Source organism: Agelaius phoeniceus, chromosome 4 (assembly GCF_051311805.1).
Source record: "Agelaius phoeniceus isolate bAgePho1 chromosome 4, bAgePho1.hap1, whole genome shotgun sequence".
Taxonomy (NCBI): domain Eukaryota; kingdom Metazoa; phylum Chordata; class Aves; order Passeriformes; family Icteridae; genus Agelaius; species Agelaius phoeniceus.
The window spans coordinates 14930305-14954850 of record NC_135268.1 but is presented as its reverse complement, the minus strand read 5'-3'; the positions used below and the strand labels follow the sequence as shown (position 1 = coordinate 14954850).

The window sequence follows — 24546 nt, the reverse complement described above, 5'->3', positions numbered from 1 at the left end:
AGTGCAAAACAAAATAAAACAGCCCAAGACCTTATAATCAGCAATTCAGTCCAGAGATTAATGGAAAAGCAGCAGAAATACTTGCAGACACGTTATCTTCTGCCTGAAATTAGGATGCTCCAAAGGCATCCACTGAGCTCCACTGGAATCAAAATCTGCATACCATACAGTACAGAACCCAAGGACCACTTAGGCTTGAAAAGACCCTTAAGATCATCAAGTCCAACCTCTAACCCAGCACTGCCGAGTCCACCACTAAACCATGTGCCCAACTGCCTCATCTGCACATCTTTTAAATATGATGACTGGAGCAGCCCCTTCTCTGGGCAGCCTCTTTCAGTGCTTGATAATCCCTTCTGTGAAGAACTTTTTCTTAATATCCAATCAAAGCCTTCCATGGCACAACTTGAGGATATTTGATGGCTGGGGCCAATGGGATTCTGGGGTGCATCTGACAGATGGGAAAGGTGATCCTGCCCCTCTACTCAGCCCTGGTGAGGCCACATCTGGAGTGCTGTGTTCAATTCTGAGCTCCTTAGGACAAAAAGACAAGAAGCTACTGGAGAGGGTACAGAGGAGGGACACAAAGACAATGAGGGATCTGGATCACCTCTCATGTGAGGAGGGGCTGTGGAAGCTGGACCTGTATAGTCTGGAGAAGAGAAGATTGAAGGGCATCTCATTAACGCCCACAAAGATGGGTGCCCAAAGAATGGTACCAGACTCTCTGGCAGTGCTCAGTGACAGGATGTGGAGCAATGGCCATAAACTAAAACACAAGAAGTTCCACCTCAACATGGAGGAAGAATTTCTTCACACTGAGTGTGGCAGAGCCCTGGAACAGGCTGCCCACAGAGGTTGTGGAGTCTACGTCTCTGACGACATTTCAAATCCACCTGGATGTGCTCCTGTGTCACCTGCTACAAGTGACCCTGCCTTGGTAGGAGGGTTGGACTGGATGATCTCCAGAGGTCCTTTCCAGCCCTAATGATTCTGTGATTTCTTCTCATCCTGTTACTTGGCACAGAAGACGGACACCCACCTCACTAGCACTTCCTCTCAGGTAGTTGCAGAGAGCAGTAAGGTCCTCTTCATCCTCTTTTTCCCCAGGCTAAACAATCCTCCTTCCCTCAGCTGCTCCTCATAAGAGGCACCACCAGTGGGAAAACCAGTAAAGATTCCTATGCTTTGTGTAACTAAGCAAGTATTGTAACAATGGGAGAAAAGTACTGTCTTTTCTCCTCACATTCCCTCTCTTCTCCTCCTCCTTGTTGGATGGCAGAAGATCCTCTGGGGATTACAGTCACAAATTGCAGATAAAAGCAATTCAACCCCTCTCAGTCTCATCTTCAGTCTTCCTGAGGATTGCAGGCAGAGCTAGATTAACATCCTGGGCTCCCAGGGTGGTTTTGGATCCAGCTCCACCAGACTGCACATGGAAACACTTCTCAGGAGCCTCACATGGAGCAAAGACAAAAGAGCTGATTGTGGACCTTTCCTTATAGAAAACAGCTCTAGCTCCTCAGTAACAGAAGAGACTGCTGCTCCCAGAACACTGTCTTGCAGAGAAAGCCTGGGACAGATCCAAGGCAGGACTGAAATGTTTGGATTTAGAAGTAGCCCATGAGATCTACAAGGTTTCCATCTCCAGCAGTGAATGTGTCAGATAAAGGATTAAACAGGAAAAAACAAAAGAGGGGAAAGACAAAACACCCCCACAAAATAAACACTTAACAAGAAAAAACACAAACCTACAAAGCAGACTAAAACTGCAGACTTTAAAAGCAATATTAATTACTCAAATGAATGGATTCCTCCAGTTCTCCAGTGAATTTTTTTTCAATGGCACACTTTTAAATGATCAAAGTGGGCATAGATGTTTTTGTATATTGAAGCTGGTGTCTCTCATAAAGGGAAAAAGCTGCAACATTTTAGAAAACCTATACTTATTTTGCTCATTTTTGATTGCCGATAAAGAGGTAGGTATATTTACTATTTACCATAACTACTTTCAAAACTATTTTTGTTTTTTCTCTTCATTACTCATGTTCTAGCCCTGTTTGGCAATAGTGCCAAAATAAAAGCTGTATTTCACAATGAATAAATGATTTCTCGACACCAGTTTGCAGTGTATTACAAGATTAAATACAGCAGCTAGAAATCCTCCCAAAAGTGAGTTCCTCTTATTCAAAGGGAAAAAATGAAGCCTATAGCACTCAAGAGACAGGGAAAATACTACCTTAATATTATTTTCTCCAAGTTGTTAGATTTCTTAGAACATGTGTAACACAACTCGATAACAAGCTTGCTTCACAGCAAAACTACTGCACTCAAGGCTCGTATTAGTTGTATTTTGAAAATTACCCATGTGACAAACTAAAATCAATTGTTTTCTTCCTTAGCTGGGATGATAAATGTCAACTACCTACTTTTAACTTATTTCTCTAAAGCCAACATCCTAAACACAGAAAATTATGCAGTTGTGCATTACTCATTTTATTCAAAAATATCACTAGATTGTGACTAAACCTTTGATCAGTCACAGCTTTGGTTCAACTTCTCCTATAACAGCAAGTCTGAAAACAAGAGGTGCAACTTCACACGTGCTAGTCATGAAATTAAATTTTAGTCTGTGGGGGAAAACTATCATGCAAAGAATTAAAAGTGGCTGGGATTCATTTAGGTCTCATCCTACCTTGAATTCTTGAAGTCCAGTGCCAGCATCTTAGTTTCCAAGTGGTCCCCTTGTAAGACACTAGAGACAGGAGACAAGCCCCCGTGCCTCCAAGGTGCTGCCAGCCCTCGGTCAGTAAACATCCCTGTGGCGGTCAGGCGGCTCTGCCGAGCTTTGCGCCACCAGCCCCCGCGCCGACTGTACCAGTGCCCAGGCGGGAGGGACTGTGAGCAAGGAGCAGCTGCTCCCTCTCCCAGCAGGCTGGGACTCCAAGGGAAGGGATCCCTTGTCCAGTGCACAGGCCCCAGTCACTGATACAGCTGCTTCATAAAGAATACATCCAAAACAAGCACCGGATCAAGATGAAAAACTGTGTGCTCAAGTAAATTGACATCTGGTCAGCAGTACAATCACTGCAAAGGAGAATGATGTATCATGGCTTACAAATTAATTTGCAAGATGACATTTTCCTGCTTCTCTTATCACACAGGAAAGTAAATACATTTCAATTTTGGTTACAATAGAACTAATTATTCTAAGGGAAAAAATAGACTAAGGACAAGAGACGCTCCTTTCTAGAATCTGGATCGGATGCAGTGTGGATTTTCTTGATTAACTCTTCTGCTTTTCAGGGCTTTGTTGGCTTGTTGTCTTTTTTAACACTGTTTACTATTCTAGCTTGCAATGCTACTTTCATGCACAGCACCATACAATCTAGAACCACCAGGTGTTTTGTTTCAATAACAAAAACTATTCAGAAGTGGTAGTATTTTCAAAGAAATCCATTATGTTATCCAAACTCGCATGTTATGTCTCACTACTACACTTGCCCCTATCCCTAGTAATAAGCAAGGGTACAGAAAACAAATTATGATTGAAGCTGCAGTTCTCTGAAAAGAATTCTCCTAGAATGATACTCAAATGATGACTATAGTGGACACTACTTTCCAACTAAATTTATCCCAGAAGAGAGCTTGAGCATCCACTTAGTAAAAGCACAACTACTGACATGGAGTTTATTCACATTTTTCCCTTGGATTCACCCACGCATACACACACTAAAGAAACAGACTTCCTTACTGAAGGAAAAAACATTAAGAAGAGAACAAAAAAAGAGAGAGTAATTGTCTATCAAATGTATTGTAATGCCATTTACATAAATCACTGAGTAGTTATTTAATGCAAGTCCTTTCTTCTGCAGTGCATCTGTGAAAGTGTATGGCCTTACTTAGATGACCTGCACTGTGCTTGGCTGTCTCTGGATGCAAAGAACCTGGGGACAGAAGTTGCTCCTCACAAGAGAGAAAAGAAGACTTTTCAGTTGCTACCCCTTTTCTCTGGTTTTGTGTTTCTTTTAAGACAGTAAGCAGCATACAGAATGAGGATAACTACTCTTATTTTCTTGTTTATTTTTACGACAAACAAAATGCAATAAACAGAGTGAAACACAACAATATGCTGGCAAACAAAGACACATGAAATAATTAGGCAAATAAATGCTCAATACTAAGATTTAATTGCAACAATAGTTGCAATCAACAATCAAAGTGAAGGCTTCTTCTCTTATACATCCATATATTCCATAATATATATATAATATTCCATAATATATACATCCATATATTCCTTCACAGTTTTATCGTATATTTCTTTCTTTAGTTTGATTTTACTTCTCTGTCTTCTCCTAAGGTGACCTTTTAGCAACACCAAAGAGTTAACCGTACTTCTACTATACTCTCACTGCAACACGGCAGGTGGTAGCCCACTTCTGCACTATTATTTCCTCACTTATAAAAATTGCTGCACATCAGTTTCATCTCCATGCACTTTGAACAGTTATTCTTGCACCTACAGGAATGCGCTTTTGAGATTTCTCCCAGGCAACTTCCTGAAATTAAAATCAAACAAGGGAAAGCTCTAAAACTAGGTTTACCATGCCTCCAGTTTGTTTCAATTCATGGGACTTAAAAGTCTTTCCAAGGGACTGCCTAAGGCTTGCCTTTCACAGGCTATCACTTAGCAGCAATGGCTCTTCCAATATTCCCCTCCCTTTGGGACAGAAGATGGGGCATGAAACCTTCACAGCATTCCTGTAATTCCAGTTACAACACTGGTGCACCACTTTCTGCTGCTAAGATGTACCTTCTTAATTTGTAGTTTTGCTAGAAAAACATTTGCTAGGATACCAAGGAAAAAGCCATACGCCAAGGAGTCAGGAAAACGGCAGCAGGGATCATAGAAACAGAGAGCAGCATCCCCACAGAGATAACCTAAATAGAGATTTTTTTTTTCCTGGCCTCACTATGCTTCCCATCCATAAGAAACTATGGCATCATAGATGGGAACATGTCAGACAAGGAAGTTTTAGGCATTAATCTATTGCTAGCAAAAATTACTGACCCAGTGTGAAATGTTAGTGTTTACCTCTAAGGGAGCCATGAAATGAATCTTTCATGATAACCTGACAACGATGAGAAGAGCATTGTGTATACAAGAGCATGGCACACAAACACCCCTTTCTATCACAGGGAATTTAAAACAAAGCAGTATGACAGACTCCTCTGACACCATCCCAAGACGACAATTATTTCCATATTTCCTATCTCATTCTACAAAAGCTCTTAAAAAATATGGTCACTCTTCCCTACTCACACATCATTCTCCCCGTGGCAGAATAAAGAAACTGCTACAAATAAACAAACACTTCCTTTCTAGTTCTAGGTTTCAGTGCTACAGTTTTCTAAAGGATAAAAAAGTACCACAAGCTGTGCTGTGAGTGTTGGAAGAGGCCATCCAATGCAGTAAACTCAGCATAATTAGGTTATACACACTGACTTAGATCCTTTGGTATAACAAATAAACACAGGGTGAGTCAGTCAGGTCAAGCCAACACACACACTTGGCTTATCCCAGTGACAAACAGCTTCATATCAACTCCCTGAGCTGCACATTCTGTCTACTCCCAGACTGACCTCACCTGCACAACTCATAAGTAAACTCTACTCCATGTACAAAAATCTAAATAATGGGTGCCGTTGACAAATCCAGCCATGACAAGCTAGTATAGTATGGAAGCCTACTTCAAATGCTTTTCCAAGTGATCTCAAATCCCTCTTAAGTGCTCCACACAACCAGTTTTAATAATTTTTGCTCCTGCAATATAGTAATTTAAGGAAGATCCCATTTAAAAAACAAAAACACTGCACATATTAGGCTCAAAAGAACATCCTTCAGAACCTTATACACTTCTATTTGTATCACTTCTCTCCCTTGCCTCCCTTATGCACTAATCTAATTCATCTGTCAAGGAAGCAAACTAATCAGTTTGACACTATTTTCTCCCTAGCAAATTTATTTTGGTTGGCTGTCTTCCCTTATCTCATTATCTCCTATGTGCTCATAAACTGCATCACAGTTTTTACTACTATCCATGTACCTGCAGGTAAGTCATTCCACAGCTGGAGAGAAACTCAACGTGGCCTCATGGAGATCTCAACCAAATCAAATATAGCAGGCTTGGGTCTGAAAGGAACACAACTGCAACCATAAAACCAAGCTGTTAAGTTCTGCCAGTTCTTGCACGTCCTCAGAACTGAAAGAACAGGACGCATGAAGTGCCAAGGAAATATTTACTACATAAATATCTGAATAGCAGATCAGGATTTTAACAAGACAGTCTTCACAGAGTCACAAAATAGTCTGCATTCAACAGGCTGCTTGAAACCAACTGCTTTTACTAAGTCAAGAGGAAGACCATCACGAGAGGAGATTCATCTTCATCTTCTTTTATTCTCCATAAAGTAGTAGATATGTCTCAAAAAACCTAAACACAATAGGTTGAAGGGAGCTAGGTATTTTCTATTAAAGTTAAAAAAAGGCATATTTCTGTCAGACCCCCTTGTGGGCAGGTTTGTGGTTTTTGTTAATGAATAAAACATTGGAAACAAAAGCAGCAGCACAGAGCTAGAATGAAAGTACTGATGTTGGAGTGCAGGATTTCACATGGAAGGACGTGCTTTGAGGTTTCTGTCTTTCTCTGTGCTTTTGTTAAATTAGAAGTGATACCTCACATTTTCATATAAAAATCTCAGTTTTATATAAAGCAAGATAAAGATGGCGAGAATACATCAATGACTAAAGCTCTTGATAAGAAGTGGCAGCACTTGCAGTTGTTGAGCTCTTCATGCCTCAAAGAGTGATGCCAACTAACATTTTCTTGTCTTTCCCACTGGGTCACTTCTTCACTTTCAGTATCTGTGACACGCTGCAGCCTTTTTTCCACTGGGTTGTTTTTCTTTTTGCTCCTAACGGGTCTCTATGTTAAAGGGTATCCTAGCAAAGCTTGGACATTACTCTTCAGTAGCCACACCACACACACACACACACACACACACACCCCCTTATGCTTGTAAAGTAACCTAACAAAGATTAGAATCCTTCACAGATTCTAAAAAACTGGACAGATTTAATAGATTTTAATCAACTCAACTCCTCTTATGGAAGTTCACCTCTTTGCTTCAGCAGTGCACTTCAACAGACCTAACTCTTCCCTCTCCCCCTCCCACTACTCCAACTAATTTTACTTGCTACATTCATTTTTCATCAGCAAATCAAGCCTTACTGAATTTCACAGCTACATAAGCTTTTTTTTTACTTCACTAGTTAAAAAGTAATCCACTAGGTGATAAATCTACTTAATCATTGGCAACTTTCCAAAAAACATGGAAGTAAGCTAGACTGAAAGTTCTAGTTGCAAAAGGAAGCCTCTTGTAGGCTGTAATATTTGTAGAAGGACTATAGAGCTCCAGGGAAAAACGTTCACAGCAAGCAGTCTATAGAGTCTGTACAAACCCAAGTAAACTAGGATATAACACCGAAATAAAAGTCACTTGAGGCACAAGTAGAGATGGCATTACCTCTGTGTGGATACAGAATGGACCCTTCCTAGCCTGTCAACTCTACTGAAGATCAGGAGTATTTTTCTCTCAAAGTAAAAATGAGAGATTTGAGAAATTCAAAGAAGAATCAGGCACTACAGACTCATGTATTATGATCATTCTTACCCTTTTTTTTTAACCTATTGATGAAAACCTCCAAGTTTAATGTAGCTTGTCTCTGAGCATGCATCACACCCACACAACTTTCTGTGACCACCCAGCAATGTATTTCCACAGCATCCCCACAAATAAACAGAATCCTAAATTTTGTTTGGGTAGAGCAATTTTAAGCTGACTGTGTTCTGACAGTGCCTGAATTAACTCCCTTTCTGTGACAGGCAAATGAACTGCTTCACACAGAATTTATTGAAGGGTGTGCCAATTACAAATCAAAAGGCAATTTCCACAAAAGCTCTTCAACATTCACATCACTAACCTCTACAGCATTCCTGGGATCAGAGCAAACAGCTTCAAGAGAACAGGGCCCATTCCTTTCCGAGGTTTCTCTTCAACACCAAAGCTGCTCTCTCACTAGGTAAAAGAGAAAAAGGTTAGAATATAAATGTGACAATGAAGTCACAGAGCTCTGCTCTTCTGAAATGAAAGAGGAGTCATTCCTATGACAACTGGACTTTCACAAACTAAGAAATCTTTTAAATAGCTCTGGGAAAAGGAACAGTAGCAAACTAGAAACTGACAACACAGCAGTATTTCTCTGATTAAATGACACTCACTGAGAGCATATGAAGGGCTAAAAGAGTTAATATAAAGCACAAGCCCAGTAATTAATGCACTGACAGCCCATGATCAGCAAGAGCATCCCTCTGAGGAAGCAAGTGACTTCCCACCATTACAGCATGGGAATAAGAACTAAGCTACACTGATACTAACCTAGCTGAGCAACTGTGAAGCTACTGAACGCACAGTTTTCCCTGGCCTCTCCCCTAGTTTGTCTGCCTCTTTATTTTCACAGTTATAAAATATTCATCTTGCAAGCAGACACACACAAGCCAACAAGGGGCATCAAGTCTGAGCTCACTTGAGCACAACTCCACAAATCCATCACAAGGCTCTCCTGTAGGACCTGGCAGATAACTAGGTGAAATGCTGCACCTTGGTTATTAGCCATGAGTTGGCAGACCTCTGATTATTTTACCTCTGATTCCCAGTCAGTCCCATTTGGAATTATTAGTACAGTGTTCCTACACTCTGGAGCACCACACAACACAGGCGTACCCAAAGCAACATAATACTACTTACATAATTTATTGTTTTAATATTTTGTACATTAAAAGAAGATGATAATATTTTGGTGGGGGGAAATTGACTTGGGTAAAAAAAAAAGCAGTACAGCATCAGATACCTTTGAAAGGCTTTGTAAGAGAGACGGCACTAACGTGACGATCTTGCTCACTGTGATGCTGCAGAGGTTAAAATTTTGTTACTATGTTGTTCTATGCTCGAAAGTCTTTAATAACTTACTAGCAAGTTCAAGTGTTCAGCATTAACAACTAAAGGAGAATTTCTCTCTTAACTCCATCATCCATGACCGTGAAACCTTCTCCCTCCAGTTCTATCAGCTCATGAGGCAAAGTAAGGAATCAGCAGCCACAACCAAATACCACCTGTGTACACAGCACATAAAACTGTAGAAATTGGACCATGGAACTCAAGAAACTCCAAAAGTTGGGAGAGCACTTCGATTTCATCTCTGCAGAAGCAAGTAAATATTTAAACTAAGATGATAAACAAATGGTCCTTTTGTCATAGGAACAGTTACTGGACAAACCTTAAAACAAATAAGGAACTGCCGTTTCAGCTATCTGCATTTCACCCTATTAGAACTTTATTATATAACCAAATGCTTCTCAGGTTCAAAATTATCAAATTTTGTTTTTAAATACAGACAGTGGAGGTTTCAGGCTCCAAATCAGAACAGACTGCAATTGCACTGAACTTAATTAACGCTTACTATATTTGCAAAGCTCAAATGACCAATTACACTAGCAGTACACAAAACCCATAAGCTTCCTAGAGCAGAAATTAAAGGGTAGTATCATCATCTTTTCTAGCTAGAACTGTAAGAAAGGTCATGAGGAAGTACAACCTTGAAGACAGTTGCAACCCTCTTTCATATGTGTTATTTACTTAGTCCTGAACCAAAAGTTTATCTATGCTTTATCTATATTCCCATAGTACATTTGGAATGCCTTGTCTCTAAGTCCTGATTCCCCTACATTTATCCTACTTCTATATTTTGTCACATCACAATAGCTTGAGAAAGACTTTATCAAATGTATCTGCACAAAGTTAATTGTTTTGACTTGCACTCTCAAAACCAATAAACACAGGGGAGCAGGAGGTCCTGTTTAAATATAGTTGACAAGAACTAAATGCCTTCTGTGGTGCCAAAAAATAAAGCGCTCCTACCTTACTTCCATCAACCAATCTTCAGCATTGCCCAAGCTTTAATTCTCCCTGTGGTCATCAGTTAGCAAATGTAACTAAACTAAGCAACAAAACAGGTCAGTTTTGAATCCACCAGTCAAGAGCAAAACTCTAGAAGCACTGAAAACACTTCAAATGACTCCAGTCTCTTCACAGCCCTCAGTCTAGGGGAGGCACAGCAGCCCTCAAGAAGAAACGGCAGCTACTCTGACAAAAACTGCTGCAATTTCTGAGAAAGGAGAACCAGTTCTGGTCAGTGTCAAGAGGGCAGCATAGCTTAGTCACCTTCCTGCCTTATTGAATCTCCAGTGTAAAGGAGAAATAGCTCTGGGAAGTATACTGACTGGCATGTTCAACAAAACCTTTCCTGGACAAAAGGATTATGTTTTTCAGACAAGATTCAGATTTAGCTTTCCTAGATGATTTCTTAGGGCATTCACCCTCTCTCCACCTGAACTAGATTCCTGACTTTCCACAGGGACAATGGATCTCCTGGCAACAGCAGAGAATATGGTACTCCATGGCTATGCTGCCTCCAGGCTTCCTTGTCCATCTCTGTCCACTAAAAGGGTGCAGAAAGGAATGTAAGTACACGCTGAAGCTCTCCAGACAGGCAGCACCTTGCTCTCTGGCTAATGGCTTTCCCATTTGCAGATCACACACTACCCAGAAGCTGCTCAAACCCACAATAGAAAAGCAGCACAGCAAAGAACCAAACTGCCCATCCCGAATCCGGCGTCTGCTCCTGACCACTGCCAAAGTGTCTCAAGTGGCAATTACCTCATGAAAAAGTACACCATAAGTAACAAATACAACAGGGAGTTACAGTGGTTCCACTTGCAGTGCAAAACAAACAGGGTGGAGATTTCTCCTCCCCAGAATGCTGTACGCACAGGTAGCGTCTGATTCAGCTGACGGCAGTGCAGATGAGGTCTGCATCACCTCGTTTTCATGGCCCACCACTGAACCCTGGCAGCAGCCACATCTATTACTTTCCAGAAGTGTCATTCAGCACATTTCCAAGTGTCACTCAGCAAACACGTCTCAGCCATCAAAAACATCCCCACCCATGGCTTACATAAAGCTCCCTGCTGCACTGAAGGGCTTTCCTTCAGTTCAAAGAGTTGGAACATATAATTTGCAACTCTTTTCTCAAAACGTAATATTAGGGTGGCCAGCTTGAGCATGACCAATAAAAACCTAAGTGACACTTCACCGCAGTTACCATCAATTTTAACAGACATCTTCTTTTTCAGACAAGTAACTATCTACAGGCAGTTCTTCAAGAGTTTATTTAGGTAATCTGCATAATTACATAAGATAAAATATTATAAATTAAAATATTCAATATTAAAATTAAAAATATTTTTTCCATCATATGAATAAAAGCTTTTTGGCTTTTCTAAATGCAAAGTCCATTGGCTGAACATGTATTTTATAACAAATGCACTCCGGAATTATAAGGGGTTTTTTTGTATAAACATGTTGAACTATTTCTTATCCAATCACACTTCTTCAAAACCAATGCAAAAAAGTTTAAATCAAGTACTAGTAGTATGTATTTATGACTTGAATAACTTCTCTTAGCTGCCATTACACCTTTGTTCTTGTGAATTAAATCTTTTGCTTGCTGTAACAAGTGTTTCCAGCCCTACATCCTACTAGGAATTCAAGCAGGTGTTTTAGGTCTCTTTTTATTTTGCCTCAGTATCTCAGTACTCACTATTTCTAGAGCTTAAGAAATAATAGAATTTGATTGCTACCCCCAACAGACATCATACAAAAAGTGCTAAATAACAAAACCTCAGCAACCACAAACCACTTGGTTCCTGCAAAGAGGAAAACTGATCAAGTAACACCATTCAAATTGGCTTTTATGTACATCTTATTTCTGAAAAAGAAATACAAACATTATGCAGACTCCTATCTTAGTTGCTTTCCCCTTATTTATTTTCCAAGTATTCCTCTGTGGATAAACTATGTTTATCAACTTCCTGAACACCATACTGGTGCCATCAGAATATTAAAAAAGGAAAGCCCTACAGGAGCATAAGGTTTCTTCTGTGCCTACACACACCACAAGTATTCAACAGAAGCCAATTCACACCTAACTAGCCATTTTCCTCCCTGCTTCCACATTTTGCAAAGTTACAAAACTCACTCACATGTTACATCAAAGAGAAGTCAAGGAAGACATTACATATAAACTGTTGTTGATAGGAATTACAGTAGCTGAGCGCTAGCACTTACTCCACATTCGATAAAGAAAAAAATCCTGCCTCTGATGGAAAGAAATCAAAGGGATCATAAACATTATGTGATCCAAGTATATTTTCCGCCTTTTCTAGCAGAGATGTGTGCTCAGCTGGTTCACTTTCAGACACACTGCAAGGGATGTCAAAGCCTGCCTTCAGTCAGATGAGGTCAGAAGTCAGGACCACAAACCAGCAGGAGCCTGGATCTGAATTCACACTATGATGAGAAATAACTTTGGCAACAACATATTTCTGCTGTACATAAAATCTGAGAAAAGAAACACAAATGTGGGCAATTGTAAAAGTACTCCCAGCTGTTTTAACAACAGGATCAGGATAGAAGAGACAGATGTTTCCCTGCAACAAAGACAAGACCTTAAAAGCCAACATAAGGGTCAGACCCAATTGTAAAAAAACAAAAACCTCAAACAGGTAAAAAATTACAGTTTCTGGCTCCCTCAAAAACACTCTTCATTACTGTTTCTTATTCACTACTTCTGCTAAAACAAACTCTAGTATTGCAAAACGGCATGCAGGAACAAGCAAAGAAAGGTACCACATCTGTTTCCAGTAAAGTTCACAACTCCAACATGTGGGTACTTTCTTCTCCTCACCAGCATTCCAACATTCCTGGATTCTTTGCTTTTTGTTTATAAATCCAACTCTCAGCACTCTTGTCATAATTCCAAATGAATGCATACTTCCTAGTGAAGACTCCATTACCTCCTCCTGCTCACGGAGGATGAAGGAACACATTAAGGCACACTTCACTTTCTCAGAGATCAACCCCAGAGGTTCACAGTAGAAAACAGCAAAAATGGCACACTCAAGTCGACAGACACTTGTCACAACAGACTGCTTAAAAACTTTCAGACTATTATTCCATCCATCTCCAAATTAGAATATGGTTGAACATCTGTAACTCTGTGTTCTTGGTGTCCCTAAGACCCAGTGTAACACAGCTTGGAAACACTAGAAAGATGATACCAGTAGTGAGCACAGAGGAAACGCCACTGCAGCTTAAACACAATTTTCTGGAGGCGAAGGGGGAATATGTAATCCCAACAACTAATCATGTTTAGACAGGTAAAAATTAACTGGGTGGAAAAAAATGAAGATACCCTACTCTGTGCAACAACAAGCCAAGTTCCAAGCAAATCTTCAAAATACCTTCACACTCAAGAGCGAAGGGAAGTACCCTCACAAAAGGGATTTTAATGACAAACTGTTACAGCCACCCTACTATATAAAACACTTAAATCTTGCTCCTCTTCACTGAAGTTGTCCAAGAGCCAAACACAAACAACAGAAACACTTGCTAGATTGCCTGGGCACCATGCACTTAAAAGTTCCTCCTTAATCTAAAAAATTCTGCCTTTCAGCCAGGTTTTTCCCAATATAGCAAAGCCTGAGAAGATGTAGATGCAAATAGCCAACCAGACACAATAAAAGGAGACATCAGCCAAGAGAAACTGCTTGAGCTGCAGCTGCATTCACATCTCCTCCAGAAGCATCCTCTATACAGAGAGGCAGAATGCAAAACAAGAACTTCAACAATCTGGCACTGGATACAATTTAACAGCAAGGAAAGTTTAACACCAACAGTTTAAACTTTTTAAAGCAAGACAGTGAAAGTCAAGGAAATAAATCCAGTCTCATTTGTGGGCAAGCTCTGTTGGACAACCCAAATCTTGCTTCAGTGTAACTGCAGTCATTTGGAAGTCAGGAGGTCTTAATGCAACACCTGATTTCTATGTCACTGGAAAGAAAATGCTCCATAAACTTCATTTATATTAAGTCAAAGCCAAAATTAGTCTGAAAGAGGAACAAGAAAATTGTCATACACGCTTCATGTTACTTCACCTTTTAATTACTCTCTAATTAAATTTGCATGCTTTGATACTATCTACTATTATAAGTTGATGTTCCAAATGGAAATAAATGCTAATTCCCTCTGCAAATGAACCATCAAAACTATGTGCATTTAAATAGATTAGAAAAATTTATTTCAAGTTGTCTTCAGAATGCTCTCACCTACCGAACTCAATCCTCAATTTACAGGAGTTTGCCAAGGATGCTTTAATTCAGGCACCTATAAACTGTCTTCTACTCTTAAGCAAAGACAAGTGCTTCTTGTAGAAGTAAATCACAATGTGTCAGTTCTAAACTCCAGATGCTCGCTACATAGGCATGCTGAACAGACTTGTAGGTCACCTATGGCATAAAATTTCATTAATTATATTGCTTGATAAGAAGCATCATCCTTCTTACAATAGAGGTTTTCAAACTAAGCAAGTGGGTCTTAACCTTATAGCACTACGACCTCTGTCACTGAAACACTGGATGTTGTTTGCACGTAAATACACAATGATACAGGATGGAAGACTTCTGTGAAGCTCAGTGCAGTCCAACCTCTGCTCAGCACAGGGGCAGCTTAGATCAGCTGCTCACGTAAGCTCTGAGCATCTCCAAGAATGGGAATCCCATGGCCCCTTTGAGAAACCAACTGTGCTGTTTACCTTCATGGTATAAATTTCTACCCTACTTGTAACTGGCCTTGTGCTGCTTGTGTCCAATGCCTCTCATCTTACCCCTGTGCATCTCCGAGAAGACAGTCAAAATTTCTACAGTGGTCACCTCTCCTGAATTACAGATTAGTGACCACAGTGATACTCTGTAAGTTGATCAGATACCTGAGGACAGGGCCTTAATCAGATCAGTCAGGTACACACTGATACAGTAAAAGTCTTTTTTATACAAGCTGTTATTTTATTTATGAATGAATAAAATAAACCTAGATAAACACACAATATTTTGCTTCATCAAATGGGAAATAAAGACCAGAATAATAGAGAGGGGTTCTTTGTTTATTTCGGGAAGCTAATGCCTGGCTCACTATTAGCTTTCCATAGGATGAACAAAACCCTCTGGATATAGAGACAAACCCTGATTATCTAAATCACTGGTATCTAAAATCCTGAAATCCAAAAGTCAAATACCTGCCTGGAAATGCCAGATGCTCTGGCATTTCTAAGAACAGATCAGTTACCTTGGTATTTGGAGGCTTCCAACACAGTTCGAAATCTATGTTCAATTCCCTCACTGATGAGTGAATGGTTATTTGTTTCTTTACAAAGAGAAGTGTATAAGTTGTTGCAAACAGTACACTCAAAAGTAAATAAAGATTTTTCCCTCTCAATTAGTGTCTACATGCTAGCTTGCTCAATATAGCTACACTCACTGATGCTATATTGCATAATGTAATCAATATATCACTATGTTATCCCTGCCATTAATTCCAAGCTCATAAGCATTTTTATTTACTTTAATTAATCACAAAGTTACAATTTCCTAACAAGGACTGAAGGCTGACCTATATTAAAAGGTGCCACAGGCTATTGGCAAACCAAAGACGAAGTCAGGCTTTTCACAGCACTGAATGATGGGAGGACAAGGGACAACGGACATGAACTGATACAAGAGAGGTTCAGACCGCACATAAGAGAAGCTTTATTCCTCCACTGAGGACAGAGAGGCACCAGAACAGGGCACAGAGAGGCTGTGCTGTCTCCAGACTTGGAGGTTTTCAAGACACGACAGGATCCAGCCCAGTACAACCTGGTTCCATGTCAGAGCTGGTCCAGCTGTGAGCAGGAGGTTGGACTGCAGCCCTGCCAAAGTTTCTCCCACCTTGAGAAAGGTTCTCTTCCCCACTGTCATGTATAGAGCAAGTCTTAATCCCAGTGTCCCAGTCTAACATTTAACATGCAAAGTCAGCTGACTTGCTGCCCTGCTTTCCCAAACCTCCCAACTGCATGGATTCTTCTCCCTCTGCAGCCTTCAGCTTCCTGCCTATCCTGACACTTCACAACAGGGAAGGTAACCCTTTACCAGTGGACATAATTTTCTCTCCAAACATCCACCTGAGGGCCAGAAAACCAGTCATTACATCTGGAATACATGAAAAACAGCAGGAAAAAAATCGGAAAGCAGACAAACTATAGAACATGCTGGGCAGAGGACAGGTCCTCCCCAAGCATACAGACCTCCTGAATAGCACAGCCTTTTGTATTTGACTCACATCCAGCCCTGCAAGTTCCAAGCAGGTTCCTCCAGAGCCCTGCCAGTCATCCAGTCCAGCACACAAGTCCTGTGACAAGTTTTTCTCCAGCTGCTGCAGTGTGGGGGTAAGATTTTGGCCTGTGCTAACAACCCTTCCTTAAAAAGGATCACAGAGAATCTTGGTGGTCCTGCCTGGAGTCAAGACTAGGGTACTATACCCAAAAGCACCTGTCATGGTGAGCTGCGTTTGATAGCAGCACAACCATTTGCACAGTGCTGTACTTCAGGTAACATTTTAATAAAGGCAAGAGCTGTCTTGCATCAAGCTGATTCTTGCATCTATGAATCTCTGCTGTTGTCCATCTGCGACATGGAGAAATTGTCCCAGAGCTAATGGAGCTGTAGCTGTGCTTCCTGGAGAGCAGCTTTAGCCTACATGCACCTCCTCAACAGCATCCTCACCTCAAACAGCACTGAGCCACTCACAGCATGCATAACACTGGGCCACTTGCTCAGAGTGTGCTGAAAGGAAGGAAAATTAGGGCAGCTGGCAGAGAGGAAGATGACTTCCAGGTAACTGGCGAGCCAGGCTGCACACACTTCCCAGCAGTGCTCCTGCCCTCGGCTCAGCACACAGTTCTCAGGCTGTGGGCTGCACAGCTGGCGTCCAGGTATATCCAGGGATCAGAAGAAACAGATTTGCAGCACAGCTTCCATTTCTGGGTTTCCAGGTAGCTATTTCTGTTCTACAAGAACTCTCTTCTGGTCTGTGACCTTCGACTCCCAAGCCCTGACGGACATGTATTTCAATAAATTGTTTCCTTGCTGTTAAATTAAATGTTGCTGTTCTGAGAAGGTCTGTGGGTCATGTCTCTTTGTGACAGAGAATTTTGCCAGCTCAGATTGAGTTAAGGCAGTAAGCAGCCTGTCCACCAAAAGAACAGATCAGTATGTATTTAAATGTTTATGAATAGCCTAAAGATTCTGTTCAACATCGCAACTGAACAAGTCAAAGTTGATATACAGGAATCCTAATAGTAAAGATTTATTTATTCTGTCACACACTCCACCATGAATCTTAAGCTCCCAGATTCTGTTTCCAAGGCCCATGCACAGCTATAAAATGTTTTGTAGTTATTGTGGTGCTGGTCATATCACCACAATTTGCCAGCCTTCACCTCTCAGGAGAGTGCTGCAGAACTCTGACTCTCATCTCACAGAAGAGTCTTTTTACTCAGCTTCCTGAACTCCCACTCATAACCAGTTGTTCGTACTCTGCAAGTTTGCAAGGCAGGAGCATATTTGGACAGCTCTCTCCAGGTCCAATTTCTAAATTAAATGAAATAACAAGGCATGTTAGAAAAGGAACAATAGGATAACAATTTCCACAAATGCTAATTTTGCTCCAGCAAAATCTGATAGTAAATTAGATGATGCCTTATTCTAGTAACTGCATGGAAACAAAGAAATCTACTGAACTACAGCCACAATCCTGAGAGAAGACAGATATTCTGAATAACATCCAAGATCATTTATGGTGTTCTTGGGAGAGCTTGTTCTGCAGACTGCCTGCAAAGGCCTCACATCTTTGGATTCTGCCTTCTTGGCAGCTGCCAGGGATCTCATTTTGAATCAAACTTTCCCATCTTGCCCAGCTAATACAAATGTTAAAAATAAAATTTTTAAAAATCCCAGCAAAGATCAGCAGAAAGAAATTGATACTGCATTTCCCAATAACTGCTTCAGTTTGCAATGTGAAATCAAAGAGTGTCCAAAGTAAAAAGCCACCTTCTTATTTAGCAACCCCCAAGTTGAACAGATATCTCCTCACAAATGAGGGTCAGACCTCTGTGCAGCCCATCACTAGCACTTAATAAACAAAGTTAATTGACTTTTTCCTTGAACTAAAGGGAAACTAAGGTACTGCAGAACAAGTCCTACAAGAAAAAAGTGTCTAAATGGAGTCACTCTTAAAATCATCTGCAAAAATTATGACTATGTACTTCTTTCTCTTCTTTCAGACAGCAGCAGTCACTACTTGAAACATGCCAGTCTGTTTCTTAAAAGTGTCTCCCTTAACTATTCCTTCATTCCTCAACTCATTCATTCCTTTTTCCTTTTTTCTGAGATGTTAGATCCAAGAGAGATCACAGGCCAATAAAGATCTCACAATACCCACTCCTGATCATTATTAACTTAAATCACATTTGGATGAGTAAGTAATACTCATTTTTATTTTTAGAAATACATTTTTATCCTCCAAGTTACAGTATAACTTGATGTATTGCCTAGCAGTCCTAAGAAGTTGAAAGTGTATGAATACAGATAATATATTTAGTTTTCCATGTTTTCTTTCTGTCATTCTACACAAAAAGCTTCCAGCCAAGACTTCACACATGATGTCTTTACATAAAAAACATGGGTAAATGTTCAGAGCAAAATCTGTAAAAACACATGGATGCAAACTTCAGATCCCGACAATTTTCAATGGCTAAATTTTAATACACACAAGAGGGAAAAAAGTTAAAGACACTGAATGACTAAGGAAATGTAACTTGCCAATATGAAACTACAATGTCTCTTCAGTCATCCAGTAACCTCAGTATTTGCATGATCTGCATGACAAATCATGAAGAAACATCGCAAGAGAAAATATCAACACATCTGAGATTTAACTCTTTTTCCAGTTATCCAGCTCTCCCTCTTGCACAAGCACAGAATCATATCTTCATTTGTAAATATTTCTAATAGATTTGTAGTTACTGAGCTTGTGTTTGCATGAAGTTTTTGTTTCCATATGGATTTTTGTCTTACTCTTTTTTGGGGCAGGTGCTCTGGCTTGATCTAAGGTATTTTGCTGAGGAAGGGAAAGGGGACAACATTAGGAAGAGGACTCCAACAGCTACTTGATGATACATGTTGATCCTTCCTTGCTCTTAACACATTCTTACTCAACTTGCTGCAAATGTAAGTTGAAGAACTTCTTCCTCTGCCTGTAAGCTACCAACAGTATCATTCTTTTGCAATTTTCCCTCTACTACCTGCCTGGAGTATTTCCCAAATGAAGAAATTCTACTACTTGTACTAAATGCAATCTAAGTTGTTCATAATTATTTTTTCTATTGAAAAGTTAAAACTATTTTAAAAGTCTGCGCGAGAATTATCAAAGTAAACCAGAAAAGCAAGATTCTGGCTAAAATTGTGTGTGCTATAACCAAGTGTACAAAAAAACCCATGTCCATAATTGAGGGGAAAAAAAAAATCAAGAAACCCCCAAGCCAATAATAAAGTTTCATTATCATTCTGCTACATGAGAAATAAGAAGTAGTTGAAAGAAGCTAAAAACTAGTGAAATATGAAAGCTACTTGTTAACACTATTTAAACTGTTGATATATTTTTCCAGGGGAAAGGAAGTTACTCTGAAAAATATAATTAGTGACACCAGGTAGTCATAATTTGATGACTCTAGATTTCTACCCATTCTGTAAAGAAATGTCACATTTGGCTTGCTGTCCATGTCATTGAAAAACAAAGAAAGTTCACGTGATGTTATTTTGAAAGAATTGAGCTTTTCATGACAATCAGAATTATTTAGGTTTGCTCTGGCAAAATGAGAAGCACTGCTGAACAGTGCAGAGTGTCAAAATAAACACATTTAAAAACAGATCTGGTGAAACAGAGCTCAAGAAAGGTATCAGGAAACACCATATTTACTTCTCTTGTATGAGACAACTCATTAAGCTTATTGATGTCATCATCTTCCTAGATAAGGGCTTCAGTTCTTCTTTAGGAAAAGAAGTATAACCAAGATAAGATACTAGATTTTCATGCTTTTCCAAGTCCAAACGAAATTGTTTTTCATATTGCAACCAAAGTCTGTCAGGAGATGTCAAGCTGGAGTTAGTTTCTTTACAGAGACCAATTCAGGCAATAATACTTTGCTGTATTTGCAGTGAAAAGTTACCATCTCAGTTCTCTTCTTGACCTAGGTTTGAAGTGCAAACAGTCTTTAAATACTGTGATCAAGTACCACTCTTGATCAAAATTCTTCTCATGCCTCTCCTTACTAGGTAACACAATTGAGATTTACCTCTTGTAACAATAAAGGTACAATGGACAGATTAGTCTGAAATCTCTTTTAAGAGAATTAACATTTCATGAATATGTCCTTAGTACTTAATTAGAAAATCCAAACAGTGCTTAATAGGAAAGAGAACAGACTAAAAAAGAAATTCTTCAAGAATATTACTGAACTTGAGCTGCTGTTCATTTCCAGTGTGCTCCTAATGCCATTGTCAATTGGTACCAACCCTCACCTGCAATTCAATAGAAACATGTGTAGAATTATCATTTCTGATTACCTTCAACAGAATAGAAACTCTCCAGTAACCAAACTCAACACTGCACTAAGAGGAGATTTACGTAATGGCAACATGGAAAAGAAACCACCAGATTTAAAAACAAAAAACCTTTCCTCCAAAGTAGGGAAGGTCGTCCTCCTAAAATGTTCAATTCCTAAGATTTCTAACTCAACTGCTGACTAGTTTTCAAAAGCAATAGTAAGAAAAAGCAAGTCTTCTAAGTTATTAGTCTACACCAAACCTTGTCATCTAGCCACGCACTAATTTATGCACACGTTCATTGAAACAGCTGAAGAGTCATTAAATGTTTCTCAGGGCTCATATCACTTAAACCCTTGATGAATCAGCTGGAAAAACTACATATATAAAGCAGAGACATGGAAGCAAACAACAAATACCCCAGGAACACACACTGCTATTAGGACCACAGAATATTTCACTAAGGTGTGAAAAGCAATTTCAAAATTCTCAATTAAAGTTTTCTACCTTACAAAAACACTGCTTTTGTGAATTCTGCATTAGACCAGGGCATTTCTCAGGGATCATATCACTTAAACCCTTGATGAATCAGCTGGAAAAACTACATATGTAAAGCAGAGACATGGAAGCAAACAGCAAATACCCCAGGAACACACACTGCTATTAGGACCACAGAATATTTCACTAAGGTGTGAAAAGCAATTTCAAAATTCTCAATTAAAGTTTTCTACCTTACAAAAACACTGCTTTTGTGAATTCTGCATTAGACCAGGGCATTAGCACCACCATGCTGATAAAGAATTAGACATAATATCAAGCTTTTTTCCAGAAAAATCTTTACAACTCTTCCCTTCTCATCATTACTTTCTGGGTTTCTCCAGTACCAGGTGCTCTGATAAAGCACAACTCTCGTATTCACAGTGCCAGAACTGCAAGGCTGAGGGAAGAATTCTAGCAGAACCTTCACTAACAATGGAAATAATCAAGTTAAGTCTGTGATAAATGCGGCTACAACATACATTCTCTTCCAAGCCAGAACTCAGTGTCTCTATCATGAGAAACTGGAGGGGAGAGGTGTGAGTTGACAAGACTGAAGCATACACGCAATATATCCCGTCTTTTGGTTGCAAAAGAGTATCTTCTGTGTGCCTGGTCTGTTGAAAGCAGACAGGGACAGACTGCCACTGAAGGAAAAGAAATTTCAACAAAAAGAGCCCAGAAGAAAGGACCCAAATTTCCTACAAATGACAGCACCTTCTCTGTACAGACACTGTGAGCAAGAAAACACAATCTTTGCACTCCCTATGACATCTTTAGCATAAGACTTATAAACTAAATAAGGACCTTAAACCCTTGCCCCAATTTATTTCCTGATATAGGACACTAAGCACTAGAGCCTATTTATGACTGATGCAGATCACACTTGACATGGCACCAAGCAGCACAGCCAACAGTGTGGTATCACAGACCAACTATTATTTTCTTCTGCTGAGACTTGTAGATGGTATACTCAGTTCATCTGTAAGCAGGGAATAACACTGTAGCCTACAAGTCTACCATCTCTTCTCCCATCCCTAAATGTTTTATCAAGGATCAACACAACCTGCCTTGGTCACCTACGTTCACAGGAAGCCATGAAACATGAAATGGAAATGACATGACATAAAACTGAGAACTGAAAATGGAGTGTGAATAGGGCAAACATTTTTACAATATATTAACTGCCTTTATTATACTGCAGTGAGATCACTTGGCTGTAAAAGTATGAGATTTACAGCTACCTCATCTTATACACAGGAGTACTACATTTTATTTGGTGATCCCAGGGCAGGACCAGGGGGAAAAATTCAAATTTCTCACAGGCCCAGCCTTTGAAGGAAGAGGAAAAAAACCAAGGAATTAAACAGCAGTTATTTACATGTTTCTAAAATCATGAGAACATGAACTTGGAAGTTTTGACCTGAAATCCAACAAAGGCCATCTGCAATATTTCATTTAGATCCAAGCAAATGCCTTTTCTTATGTACCCATAAAGAATCAAGTTACTTTATTTCCCTATACATTTTATATTTCCCATGATGTACATGGGCAGTTTGATTTTGCAGCATAGTGAATTGAAGAATGAACCCAAACAAACCACTGTCTCACTGGCACTAGAAAAATAAGGAAACAGCAGCATAGGGGAAAAAAAAAAAAAACTTGTTCACAAACAAATCAGGGTGGGGGCAGGGGGGGAAGAAAGAAAAGGAAAAAGCAGCAACCAGAACACAAGCAGCTGGTGCTCAGGGACTAGGAAGGACTTTGGCTCCACAATAACAGGATCAGTTGCATAATTGCTGCTGCCTGAGAAGTTATACAATGTCTGCCCTTCTCATCGTTAAGAAAACAAATAAGCAACAAAAGTCTTTTTAGGGCACAGAAGCTAATAAATGAAGTACCACATGTAACGTCCTGCTAAAGAGAAGGAGCTCTGTAGTTTCAAACACTACTTTTTAGCTTATTGAAACATTAAACATCAAATCATATGTTGACCCTTTCTAAAAACATCTATTTCCCCTAAAAGCAACATGTCCTAAAGCCAATGTCAAGCCACAAGAATTTCCCACCTGGCTTTTCCAGTCTGGCTCTCAGAAGACATGTTTGCATGGGAGGAAGCTGTCCCTAAGGCCAACTTGAATGATATGTGACCTCTCTTCCTGCTGTAGAACTTTATGAATTCTGTGGCTATTGTGGCATTTGAACCAAAGTAATAAACTACCAAAATATCCCAAGCACTAACACAATTAGAATTGTCTAACTGGATATTTTGCAGATACTTACAGGAGAACCAGAGTAACATTTATAAGAGAAATGAAGACAAATGAACTTATGAGGAATGACATCACTGAAGAATGAGCAGGAAAGAGGTTTTCCTGAGTGGTCATGTATTGTGCAGACCTGACACTGAGGCATGGCATTGCACGGAGAGTGAAAGTGAAGTCTGATTCAAGAGTGAAAGACCACAAAGATACTGCGTGCTAATTAAGAGGCAGTTGGACTTGAGTTTGCCAGCACTGAATACACAAAGATAATTCTAGCCTAATTATAGCTCTCTCATTAAGGACTTGGGCCAAAAGAACAAAAGCTCTATCTCCTCATCTAAAATTCGCATTTCCCTGTGATTACCTCTCTTCTGCTCCAAGTCTTGTCCATTTGGTTCTTCTTACCTCTGGGTCAGAAGTTTTCCATCTTTTCACCACAATTTGGGCTCACAGCCCAAAGCTACTGCATTGCAGGATCAGCAAAGACATGATGCAGCAATATTCCTGAATTTCTCTGGATGTGGAAGTACATGTCATTGCTGCCAATCTCTGAAAGCAATCCAGATAAAATTCAGAGGCCCATGGCATTTTAGAAAAAAATTTTAAGAACCCACAATGATGACACTAAGATGGCCATCCTGACACTTTGTGTCCCATTGCTATTTTCCAGCTAGCATCTAGAACACTGCATAATTCACTGATTGTGCAAAGACAGAACAAACATGTACTCTGCTACTCACCCCTAAAACTCCATGTGCTACCCTCCTGTGCTCAGCACACACCACTTCCAGAAACAATTGTAGGAATTAGCAGAGAAGTGGAAATACCAGGATCTGTATTGCAGTGGAAGTACAGACCAATTTCAGAAAGGAGACACCTAACCTGTATTCCTCTTGCCTCCACTCCAGCCTGTCAGCTCCTGGATAAGCAAACAGAATGAGAATGGCAGCATCCCTAGTGAAGGGAAAGGAAGCTGCTAACCTGAAACCCTGCACAAAGAAATATGCTAGCCATGCACTGATTCTGTA

At 39.9% G+C, this 24546-nt stretch overlaps 1 protein-coding gene across 8 annotated transcripts in view; it reads right to left on the bottom strand.

Moving 5' to 3' along the window:
• WDFY3 (WD repeat and FYVE domain containing 3) overlaps window positions 1–24546 on the bottom strand; it is a 152623-nt gene that overhangs the window by 112029 nt on the left and 16048 nt on the right. For 7 of the 8 annotated variants that reach the window (XM_077176944.1, XM_077176948.1, XM_077176947.1 and 4 more), the window contains exon 2: window positions 8048–8142. The exons of the other annotated variant lie outside the window; for it this stretch is intronic. The gene's annotated coding sequence lies outside the window, so the exon portion shown is untranslated. The remainder of the gene's footprint in view (window positions 1–8047; window positions 8143–24546) is intronic. 8 annotated transcript variants of the gene reach the window in all.